The sequence below is a fragment of the Pseudopipra pipra genome, chromosome 13 (genome assembly GCF_036250125.1).
Source record: "Pseudopipra pipra isolate bDixPip1 chromosome 13, bDixPip1.hap1, whole genome shotgun sequence".
NCBI classification, from domain to species: Eukaryota; Metazoa; Chordata; class Aves; order Passeriformes; family Pipridae; genus Pseudopipra; species Pseudopipra pipra.
The window spans coordinates 17,552,643-17,565,194 of NC_087561.1; the positions used below are offsets into that span (position 1 = coordinate 17,552,643).

The 12,552-nt window shown below is 47.0% G+C and overlaps 1 protein-coding gene across 1 annotated transcript in view; it reads left to right on the forward strand.

Moving 5' to 3' along the window:
* The window catches only part of LOC135421583 (serine/threonine-protein kinase PAK 3-like), a 158,953-nt gene that overhangs the window by 69,670 nt on the left and 76,731 nt on the right, over positions 1-12,552 (forward strand). The window lies entirely within an intron of this gene.

Sequence of the window (12,552 nt, forward strand, 5' to 3'; positions counted from 1 at the left end):
CACAAGTATGTATTAGCCAGTACATTTCTAAAAGTAGGTTCTAGCACAGCTCCTTGTAGTAAGCCAATGTATTTCCAGTTTGCAGTTGTAGATGCTAATTCCCTAAAATGAAATGACCCGCTCTTACACCAAAGGAGTGTGCAATAGTCCAGGAAGGTATACTGGGATAAAACCCCATGACTAACAGCTGAAACCAAGTTAAATGCTGCACAGTTAATTCCTGAGGAAGGCAACAATTATGGAAAATGTCAGTCTTCCAGTCTATCTGAAAAAGGTCCCTGACTTTTCTTGGAAGACTTCTTTTGGATTGCATTTGCCTTGCAGAAGGCAGCAAAAAGAGTTGAAGGGAATTAGCAGGACTGGTCTGGATGCTGAAAATTCTCTGCTTCCTTAAGCTCAAATGTTGATCAGGGCTCCTGGAGAAGCCCCAGGTCAAGTCTCAGAAAGCAAGGACTGGCCTGTGCTGGAGCTTTCCCCTCGGGGAGGGATGGTTAATGGCTGTCTTGTGTTTCCTTTGTCCCAAGCCTAAGGACATGCCACCCGAGCTGGAGACTCCCAGAAACCTGTCGCCTGTGTTCCGTTCCTTCCTGCAGTCCTGCCTGAACCCGAATGCAAAGCGTCGATGGACGGCCAGGCAGCTGCTGAAGGTAAAGTGGCTGCAGGTGAAACAGCTGTCCAGGGATGGGCTTTGTCATCAGCTAAACAACTAAGTAGCATTCTAGAATAATTTGGCTTGGAAGGGACCTTTAAGTGGCATCTAGTCCAACCCCCCTGCAACGAGCAGGGCCATCTTCAACTAGACCGGGTTGCTCAGAGCCCTGTCCCACCTGACCAGGGATGGGGTATCCACTTCCTGTGCCAGTGTTTCAGCACCCTCATTCTAAACAATGACTTCCTGAGATGTAACCAGAATCTATCCTCTTCCACTTGAAAACCATGATCCTTTGTCCCATTGCAACCGGGCCCTTTGAAAAAATGTGTCCCCTTGAAGGACTGAAAGGCACAATAAGCTCTCCCTGGCACCTTGTCTTCTCCAGTGCCATCTGTCTTGGCCTTTCCTCAGAGGAAGTTGGAGGTCTAGATAGTTCCCTACGTCCCTCCTGATGTGTATTGCTGGTAACCAGAGGAATCCTGCTGGAGCCTGTGAGAAACTGCATTTGGAAAGTAATGGCTCCTTTTGTTCTTCTTTGGTTTTGGGTGCAGCCATCCGTTTTTAGGAAAATCCAAGAGTCTTGTCGAGATGGCTCCTCTGATTGATGCAGTCAGGAGACCCAGAACAGCGGCACAGGAACCTCTGCTGGCTCCCTCTCTGTTGCGGGATTAACAGGCGCTGTAATGTGGAAGCCATTCTTCAAGAAGATGTCGTGACTGACCCAGGGCGAAGTGACCTTGTCCGCGCAGGAAGCGAAGTAACAAGGCCATAAAACTTGAGGGATGTCACAGACCAGGATGTTTTAAGTACGATAGAGGGACTTGAAAGAAAACTAAGAAAGACCAGCTGTGTACTCAGAATCAACCAATCAGATGCTGTTTGAGTGTATACTCACATATATATACTCCTCTGTAATCAATAAAGTTAGTTTTCGTTTTTGTACCTGCACTGAGAGTCTTGACCTGATTGCCATCTTGGTGACCCCGCGACGTGATACTGTTCTGTGCAACTTGATACCTGCAAATTCCCGAGGTGCGGTTGCGACCGGACGTCCGAGAGAGACGTGTTTTGTGGCCACAGTCGACCGGTGAGTCGGAGCCCATCGAGGCTGATTTGAATTGCTCAGGATGGGGTCGTCTATTTCTGCAGTAGAGCGTGCTACTGTTGATGCAGTAATGAACTTGGGGAAAAAGGCAGATGAAACTTTGTCGCGTACTCAAGTAGTGGACTTATTATTCTGGGCGAAACGCCGCGGATTTTTGCATGATTCCACGGACGTTTTTAAGGATGATACCTGGCGTAAAGTTGGGGCAGAATTATGGGAAGCGGTGCAAATAAATAATAAAGAAGCCAAGGCTCTTGCGCCGACATATCGGCAGGTCCGATTGCTTATTGAACGGTTAGGCGCTGAAGCGAGTGTAGAAGCTGCTGTACGTGCTGCTGTGTTTACAGCAGCTGCCGCCCCAGTGCCGCCTGCACCGGAGGTGGAAGAGCCCCCCCCTCCCGCAGCCGGCTCAGATATTAACCCTGAATATGCCGAGGAGGACTCGGAAGAGTCTCTCATCGACCTCGGGGTGCCAGCTTATACTGCTGCAGCAGCTGAACGGGGACCATATGACGATCTTATTCCCCCGTGGAATCCCCCGCCCGAACCCGTGCCTTCCGCACCCCCGGCTGACCCAACCCATGTTCCACTGCCGTCTGAACCTATGGAAGTTGATACTAATCCTACTCTATCAACGCTTTTGCAAGCCCAAACAAATGTCATGACAAAATTGTTAAAAGAAATGAAAGCTTTGGATAAGGAAGCTGCAACTAAGCCTGCAATAAGGAGTCAGTATAAAGCAGCCCATAAAGCAATCGTTGAGGGACTAAAAAATATTGAACAGCAATTAAATAAAGAATTTGTTGTGGAAGGCATTTCTCCTGAACGACGTTGCTGGGTCATTAATATGGTTAAACAAAGACACTGGGATGAAGAGACCGCTGATGATTTTCTTACTTCAAAGGGAGCACCCCCGTTAAGTGCGGTAGAAAAAGGAGAGATAGTTGCTTATCAGAAACACTATCCTCCAGATGTGTATGATGATGCAGCTCCCTCAGCGAGTCAGAATCAAAGTTTGCCGCAAAAATTACAAGATTGGTGGAACAAATCGCCGCCGCCAAAACGAACACTACCAGGGCGATCCCTTGTGGACTCGGGTGCTACCCCCAAGGTTCCCTTACCTGATGGTTCAGTACCTCCCCGTGATCCGAATTTTGATCATCACAAGAGATGGAGGGGAATCATTACAAATGCAGAACTCACAGGTGATTTTAGCTTTACCGCAGCCCCTGTGCTTGTACAGGGGAACCAACGGCAATGGGCACCTCTGGATTGGAATCTAATTACACGAGTCCAAAAAGCAGTAATTGACTATGGTATAGATAACCGATTAGTCAAAAAACAAGTTGAAACGATCATTCGCTATCAGGAATTGGTACCTGCTGATTTACGTAGCATTTTTGAGTTAATTTTGGGACCCACAAGTTTTTTACTGTTTTTGACAAAATGGCAAGAGAGATTGGAAGTAGCTCAGGTAGCGAACTTAGATTTGCCAGTCGGAGATCCCCTGCGTACTGCTACTTTAGATCAATTAATGGGAAAAGGGCAATTTGTAGACCCGCAGATGCAAGCCGCCCTGGACGCTCGTGTTCTTGCGCAAAGCAAAGCAGCTGCTCTCGAAGCCTTCATGACATTACCGCAGATGGGTAAACCAAAGCAGCCTTATCTACATATTAGGCAACAGGATGATGAACCTTTCCTCTCCTTTGTGGATAGAGTGAAAGAAGGAGTTGAAGTAGCACCGGACATACCACATAACATGAAAGACACTATGGTGCGGGAAATAGCTGTTCAGAATGCTAACACAGCTTGCAAAAGGATGATCACTATTCTGCCAGCAGGGGCCTCTCTTACTCAAATTATTGAACAGTGTGCTCGAGCTCCTTTAGAGCTAGAGAAAGAGAAAGCAACTATTCATGCCTCTGCTCTAGCTGCTGCGCTTACAAAAGCACAGCTGCAAGGTCGTGGAGATAAAAATCCGGAAAAATGTTTTAGCTGCGGACAGCTTGGGCACTTTCGTAAACAGTGTCCCCAGCGCTTTAAGGGGGGATTTAAAGCTATTTCTATGAGTTCTTTTACAGGAATGTGTCATCGATGTGAAAAACCCGGTCACAGAGCTGCAGATTGCCGATCCAAATTCAGAAAGGATGGGACACCCTTACTTGGACCAACAAAGCAAGACCAGGGAAACTTCAGGAGCCGCGTGGGGGGCGCGGCGGTGAACCCTATCCAAACACCCCCCAACCCGAGTACGCTGCCGAAGCAGCCACCCGGGGCAGTGCAGGGCTTGACCTGGTAACTTCTCAATCTGTAACTATCACAGATGATTCAGTTCATTTAATTCCTACCACTTTTAAGGGACCCATTGGAAATGGACTTGCTGCTTTACTTTTAGGACGTTCCTCTGCCACCAAACAAGGGCTTTTTGTTCAACCTGGTGTTATTGATGCTGATTATAATGGTGTTGTTCAAATTATGTTGAGAGTTTTACATCCACCCTTTTTTCTCCCTACAGGCAGTAAAATTGCTCAACTAATACCATTTTATCCCCAGGTGCCTCAGCATTGCATCAGTAACACTGAAAGAACAGGTGGTTTTGGAAGTACAGGACCTTTAGTTGCCTTCACAGAAATACTCTCAAATAACAAACCACTCCGATCAGTCCTTGTCACTTCTGCAGATGACCCTGCGGTTCACTTACGAGCTGAAATGATGCTGGATTCGGGTTCTGATGTTACTATAATTCCAGCAGATGCATGGCCAGATACTTGGTTAAAACATGCGAAAAAAGAATCTATTCTGGGTGTTTCCGGAATAGCCCAAACCATTCAAAGTCAAAATTTTTTTCAGATCTCAGATAATGAAGGCAACGTCGCTTCTGTACGTCCATACATTTTGCAGACAACTTTACGGATATTGGGTCGTGATGCTTTGAGTCAATGGCGTATGGTTCTCACTTCTAACCATTTTTAGTAGGGGCCACTGAGCAACTCCAAGGGCAACCACTGATCAAGTTAGGCTGGATAAACGATGACCCTATTTGGGTTGCTCAGTGGCCACTTCCTCAAGCAAAATTGACACAATTACATATTTTAGTACAAGAACAACTGGAGAAAAAACACATTGTCCCTTCTCAGAGTCCATGGAATACACCTGTCTTTGTTATTCAAAAGAAATCAGGTAAATGGCGATTCTTACATGATTTAAGAGAAGTGAATAACCAAATGCTTCCTTTAGGAGCACTCCAACCTGGCCTTCCTTCTCCAGCTGGTCTTCCTAAAGATTACTCCTTGTTCATTATTGACATTAAAGATTGCTTTTTTAGCATTCCCCTTCATCCTGATCATACTAAACGCTTTGCCTTTAGTGTTCCTCAAATCAACAATTCTGCACCCATGGCGAGATACGAATGGGTTGTATTACCGCAAGGTATGAAAAACAGTCCTACCATTTGTCAATGGTATGTCAATCAAGCTTTACAAAATTGGCGTCAAAGCCACCCCAATTACATTACCTATCACTATATGGATGATATCCTTGTGGCCAGTCCTAAACCCCTACCAGAAAAGGAACAAAATGAATTATTGTCAGAATTACAAAATTGGGGCCTATCTGTTGCTCCTGAAAAAATTCAACAGATAGATCCCTGGCATTACTTGGGTTTTGAAGTCACGAAAAATCGCTTTCGGCCTTTAAAATTATCACTTCATCCTACAATTCAAACAGTCAATGATGTTCAAAAGTTAATTGGGGACATTCAAAGCGTTCGCCCTTGGGCTGGAATTTCTAATACAGAATTAGAGCCACTAATCGACCTCCTTAAAAATTCAACCTCTATAGCAGAGCCCAGGACCCTAACTCCAGCTGCACAAGAAGCTCTTCAACATATCTCTACGAAATTAGAGAACGTGTGTGCCCATCGCTATGATGCGCATTTACCTCTTTATCTGTTTGTCCTCAATGTTGCGAGAGAATTTTTTGCCCTTATTGGGCAACTAGAGGCTGATCACAAAACATGCTATATTCTTGAATGGGTGTTTACAAAATCCACCCCAACAACATCTATCCAGAAAAGAGTAGATCAATTAGGCGATTTGCTGTTTAAAGCTAAACATAGGACTCGTTGTTTATTTGGTAAAGATCTTGATTACCTTATCTTGCCTATTTCTAACCTGCAATTGGTCGAGGAATGGGCAGATACTTCTGTCACCTTTGCTACAGCTATAGTTGGATTAAACATTGATAATCACTTTCCTGCGTCTCCTATATTTTCAGCCAATCTCCCATTTGTACCCTTGAAAATCCTCTCTGACTCTCCCCTCCCAGATGCTCTTACTGTTTTTACAGACGCTAGTGGACGTACTCACAAATATGGTTATGCCTATTTACAGGACAGCAACTGGAAAGTTGTTACTGACTCACTTCCAAATGTTTCTGTGCAAGTCCTTGAGCTAAAAGCTGTTGTATTAGCATTTGTTACCTTTTCTACTGTACCTTTTAATTTAGTAACTGATTCTTTATATGTTTATTCTATTGTTAACCGTATCGAAGACTCTCTTTTGGGAAAAGTAGCTAACCCTGTCATTGCTGATCTGTTACTAGAATTACTAAATGTTGTTAATCTTAGACACCACCCTGTTTTTGTAACTCATTTGAGAAGTCATTCTCTGCTTCCTGGAATCCTTGCAGAAGGTAATGCCATGATTGATACCGCTGTTAGTGCTCCTGCAGTTCAGTCCTCTGCTTTCCTTTCCGCTCAACAATCGCATGCGTTTTTTCATCAATCCGCCCCCAGCCTCAGTGCAGAGTTTAATATTTCAAAACCTGAGGCGCAATCCATTATTTCTGCCTGCCCTGACTGTGCCCGTCTCCCTCCTTTACAGCAGATGGGAACGAATCCCCGTGGCCTTTCATCACGTTCCCTTTTTCAAACTGACATTACATTAGTTCCCTCGTTTGGCAGATTTAAGTATGTTCACGTTACCGTGGATACGTTCAGTAAACTGACCTGGGCTACGCCACTAACGAGTACTTCCAGCAAATCCACTTGTTTACATTGGCTGCAAGCCTTTGCTGTTTTAGGTGTTCCTGAAGAAATTAAAACTGACAATGGCCCAAATTATACTAGCACTTATTCCAATGATTTTCTCTCACGCTGGAATGTACGACATACTACCGACATCCCGTACAACAGCACCGGTCAAGCTATTGTTGAGCGAAAGCACCAAGACCTTAAACGTTTATTCCGTGTTTTAATGAAAGAGGGGGAGCAGACCCTGTCACCACAACAGGTAGTTCTAAAAGCATTATATGTCCACAATTGGAAAAATCTTGTTGAATCGCCAAAAGCTCCCAAAACGCAATATATAGCACCAATGTCTTTGCACTTTTTATCCTCTACTGTCCAATATCCAGATGTGTCTGTTGAAATATGGGATCCCAAACAGAATGCTTGGCAAGGTCCACAGCAATTAATAACCTGGGGTCGTGGCTACGCTTGTGTCTCTACAGGTAACGATACCATCTGGATCCCAGCCAAATGGGTTCGACCGTGGATCAAAAAGGCATTACCTTCCTGACCCTTTCTTTCCTTCTCCTGTTATTTGCCATCGGTGAGACGCAAGCCCAAGACAATCTGTGGATTCAATGGGCAACTCAGACAAACACCTCTGCCTTTTGCTTGCATCTCACTGCAGCAACTAATCCTTTTAAGACTTGCCTAATCGGTGTTCCTGTAAGTCCATTTGAGCTTGCTAAGAATGTAGTAAGTATAAATTGTACTGCACGAAATGCTAGTTATTGCTTAGGTATGCTGTTGAAAAGTTTTAAAGAACCTTTGCCTTGGGATCCTCAGGAGTTAAACCTACTGGATAGTCGACCATCAAATGGTTCAGGATGTGTCTTTTTTGGATCGTACAATTTAACAGAAAAGAAAAGACGTACCTGGTTAACACCTCACAAAAATTACAACACGTCCCAATATTGTTCTCCTGATCGCGTTTATGGATGGGGTTCAGGCCACATCCACCTTAATTATTCCTATGCTACCTCCTTGCCACATCAAATATACCTTATCTGTGGTGATAGAGCATGGCAAGGCATCCCCAAAGAAGCCCATGGGGGAGCTTGTTATCTTGGAAAACTTGCTCTCCTAGCACCTTCTAAAGAGCAATGGCAAACCATACTGCATGGCAAAACACAAAGAGCTCGTAGAAGTCTCGAACAATTGTCCTCAGACTGTTCTGATGAGGTAAGCTTGTGGGGAACCACAGCTCGAGTGTTTGCTGCCATAATTCCCCAAATCGCAGCAGAGGAAGCGTTGACCCAATTACAACACCTTGCGTGTTGGACTGCTAAACAAGCTAATGTCACCACTAATGTACTTTCCCAATTGGCACAAGATATGAGCAGCATGCGCAAGGCTGTGCTCCAAAATCGAGCTGCCATCGATTACTTGCTATTGGTACAAGGAAAAGGTTGTGAGGAACACCAAGGACTCTGCTGTTTTAATCTCTCAGATCACTCAGAGTCCATCCAGGAGCAATTGAAGTGGTTGAAAGAACATACAAAAAGGATCACTGTGAGCACAAATCCTTTGGACGATTGGTTACTATCATTAGGTTTATCTGCATGGGTCAAGGATGTTTTGAAATGGATATGTATCATTGTATTAATTATTGGAATTGTACTCTGTATGGCTCCTTGTATTATTCAGTGCTTTGCTAGTAGAATTCATAGTATGGCTGATGCAGTTTTTGATAAGAGAGGGGGAGATGTTGCGGGATTAACAGGCGCTGTAATGTGGAAGCCATTCTTCAAGAAGATGTCGTGACTGACCCAGGGCGAAGTGACCTTGTCCGCGCAGGAAGCGAAGTAAACAAGGCCATAAAACTTGAGGGATGTCACAGACCAGGATGTTTTAAGTACGATAGAGGGACTTGAAAGAAAACTAAGAAAGACCAGCTGTGTACTCAGAATCAACCAATCAGATGCTGTTTGAAGTGTATACTCAGATATATATACTCCTCTGTATACTCAGATATATATACTCCTCTGTAATCAATAAAGTTAGTTTCGTTTTTGTACCTGCACTGAGAGTCTTGACCTGATTGCGGCACCTCTCTTTCTGGACAAGAGGGGAAAGAAGAGCAAGTAGAGAAGGAAGCTACAAGTTCCTGAGCAGACAGCACTCGCTCTTTGGGACTGAAGATTGTGAGGGCAGGGGCCCTGCCATGACATTGTGCTTCAGCCCAGCCACTGACACCTGGAAAAGGGGTTTTGAACTACCAAGTCAAGTCAGGGTCCCTTGCAGGAGACAGGAGACAGGACAAACTGTCCCTTGGGGATACCTGCCCCTCTGCACAGTTCAAAAATCCTGGCACTGCTGCAGCAACACAACCTGAAGAAGTCTCCTTTCCTGACATGGAAATGCCTCCACTGGCAAAGGAGGCACAGAGTAGACAAGGACTAGGAAAACAGGCAATATCTACTCTGATCTTTTCAGCCACTTCATTTGTAAATAAACTTTTGTTGTTATTCATAGCTGGGAAGTCCCATTGATGGGGGTTTTGGTATGGTTTGGAATTGGGAAAGGGTTTCTTTCATTCATCGGCTCCAGACCACATTGCCTTTGGAATTCATCCCACTGGCCTGTGTTTGCCCAGTCGTGGTACTTCTATATGAGGAAGAAAGTGCAATTGCAAGTCCAGCCACAACCAGATGGAGAGTGGGGCAGACAAATCCCCCCGCTGGGTACAGGTATTCAACTGGGACCGTAGAGTGTTTGAGTTCTTGACAATTGGGTTTGTATGACCACTTGCAATCTCTGTGCCTGGATGAGAGTCTTCCTCAGCTGAAAAAGCAGAAGGTCAGCCCGTGTGCTCCGAAAGGGCACGTCTGATGCGAGGCTTTCAGAGCAGCAGTCTGAGGGGCTGAGCCCCCGCAGAGCCCGGGCAGAGCGCAGAGCAGCCTCAGCATGCGCAGAGCCAGGCTGGAAGAAGCCCAGCCCGGGGTGCTTGCATCTTTCTGGGACCAGACTAATCTTCCAGACTCGGAGACAAACTGGGTGTGGGCTGCTCCAGAGGGGAATCGTGGCCAGGCATGGAAATGCATGGACTGATGGGATTTGCCACCTTGGGTCTGCGCAGGAGTCGAGAAGGGCAAAAGAGAGCAGAGTGATTGAGTCGTTTCTGGCGATGCCTCCTGACCTCTTGGTTGCCTCGTAGCTCCTGGGAAAGGTCGGGAGTGTCTGTGCCACTCTGGACAGAGGGGGAGGGAGCTGGGCTGTTCCACAGGCTTGTGCTCAGGTGAGTGTCCTTTAGGCATCCCAGTTCTGCCCTGGGAACTGAGGCTGACACGGAGGGTGACAGCCTTCCCTGGGAGAGGCCCCACAAAACGGCGGATCCTCATGGCTTGGAGGCTCCCCATGAAATGGCACAACTGACATCATGGAGATTACTAAATGTGGGAGCATTATATGGGAGGTGTGCAAATTTATAAAATATATAGACACACAAGGTACTGTAGAATTATTACTGTTGTATATAGATAGTGTGTTACAGTGCTATGGGCATACCTGGACTCTGTACTGTCTAGGGCACTTACACAACACCCCATAACTCTCCTGCACTGTAGCCCCTTACATAATGCTCCCTTATATATAGATAATGTACATACGTGTGTGTGTGTATATACAGAGCGAGACTGTGTAAATAGTGTTTACATATAGTGTGTATATATAGTGTGTATATATAGTGTGTATATATAGTCTGTATATATAGTCTGTATATATAGTCTGTATATATAGTCTGTATATATAGTCTGTATATAGAATGTAGCGTTTGTGTGGGAACAGGAAAAAATTAAAGGAAAAACGGAAAGCTGTGTGTGTGGGAGGGAACTGGGGCTTCCTTCAAGTTGGGAGCGGGACGGCGTGGGGCCGGGGAGCTGTAGGGAGACTCCTCGCCACTGTGCTCAGTGCCTGGCCTCTTCCCCCCCCACCCCATCGCCCAGGCTGAGAACCGTCGCCGCTGCTGCCTCAGCCTGGGGGCCGCCCCGCCTCAGCGGCAACTGTTCTTGCCTCAGCCCTCAGGGGTTTTCCCCTCAGCCCGCACCAATTTTCCCCTCAATCCGCAGCCAGTTTTTCCCTCAACCCTCAGCCATTTTTCCTTCAGATCACAGTCGGTTTTGCCTCAGCCCGGACCAATTTTTCCCTCAACCCGCAGCCGGTTTTGCCTCAGCCCACAGCCCTTTCTGCCTCATAACTGCCCCCCCCCCCCCCGCCTCAGCTGCAGCCGGTTTTGTCTCAGCCCAGAGCCATTCTCATCTCAGCCCTTGTGCCGCGCTGCTTCAGCCCGCAGCGGTTTTTGCTTCAGCCTGGGGATCACCCCATCTCAGCTGAGGCCTCGGTGATGCCGGGAAAAGGCCACGGTAGTAAAACTCAAGAGCCACAGGCGCTATGAAGCCGCTAGTTGTTTCTTACGCTGCCGGACGCGCGGGGGATGACTCCGCCTGACACGCGCGAGCGCTCCCCCCTCACGGCTCCCGTTTTCTCCCAGCAGGTCATCCCTATCCATCGCACGGTTTGACATATTCAGGAACTACCCCAGAGTGGTATGGATTTCTATGGAAATCTCGGGACACGCCTTCTGGCGCCTGCCCACTTCTCTCGGGTGGTCGCAGGGGATGAAGGCTTCGAGTCTGCCTCTCACCGAACGGTTCCCCTCGCTCTCGGAGCATGCACAGTCTCTCAGCACCTTCCCCTCAGCAGGCAGCAAAGAGAGAGACCCCCTCACACACACCCGCTGCTCCGTCGCCCTGATATTCCACTGTAGCAGACAGAAAGGCTAGTCAGGGCCCCAGAAAATCTTACACGCACACAGAAGTTGGATAGGAGAAGGATTTAAGAGCTCCATGTCCACTGAGGCTTCTGACCCTGTAGGTTTCCCACAAGCCTAAGGGAATTTGGTTTTTGCAGGTGCACCAGGAGCTCAGTGCTGGGCAGAGAACTTTCTTGGGAGAAAGTCTGACTTGAGTGGCTATGGGAGAAGTGGCCAAAGGGGGGAGAACGGGCAGGAAGCACCCACGGGGGCACCCCCACTCTGACAGCTGCTCCAAGGGCTCCCTGCCACATGTGGAACACGGACGTGTCCCTGAGGGATTGACAACAAATGCTGTCCATGTCAGGCAATCACAGCTGTTCTGAATGTCCTCCAAGCCTCTCCACAGTAAAAGAGGAGAAGCCCCGCTTGGTACAGCGAGGGCTGTGCCGTGAGGGCTGCTGGGGAGGAATCTCACTCTTCCTGGAGTCAGCTACTGTTGTCAAATACCTCTGAAATCCTCGGGATAACAGAACCCTCAAACCCTGCATTGCTAGTGTTAAAAAGCAAGGCGTTACTTTATTCACAGCACTGTGGGCTGTGGGTGACCAGTCAAAGGCCTCCACACAGACACGGATTCAAAACTTATTATTCCATTTTTCCATGGAAGAGCAGAGTTGATTTCCAGATGAGTTTCAGGCAGAAAGGTGAGCTTTACATCAGGAGGTAAGCTGACAAGTCACTGCAAGAAAGGGAGGTCAGGCTCCAACAGGAGAGCAAGATTCAACATTCCAGGGGTCAAGAAGCCACCTAAAACCATTGCAGCGTGGGGAACCTTGAGCTCCCACTCATCATGGTCAAAGACACAGAATAGCTCAGCTGCCCCTGATGGGCTTTCAGGCTGTTCACCTCAACCCCCTTGTGGCATACTAGGGCACGGACTCCAAGGAGTGTGGTATAATTGAATCATTTATTAC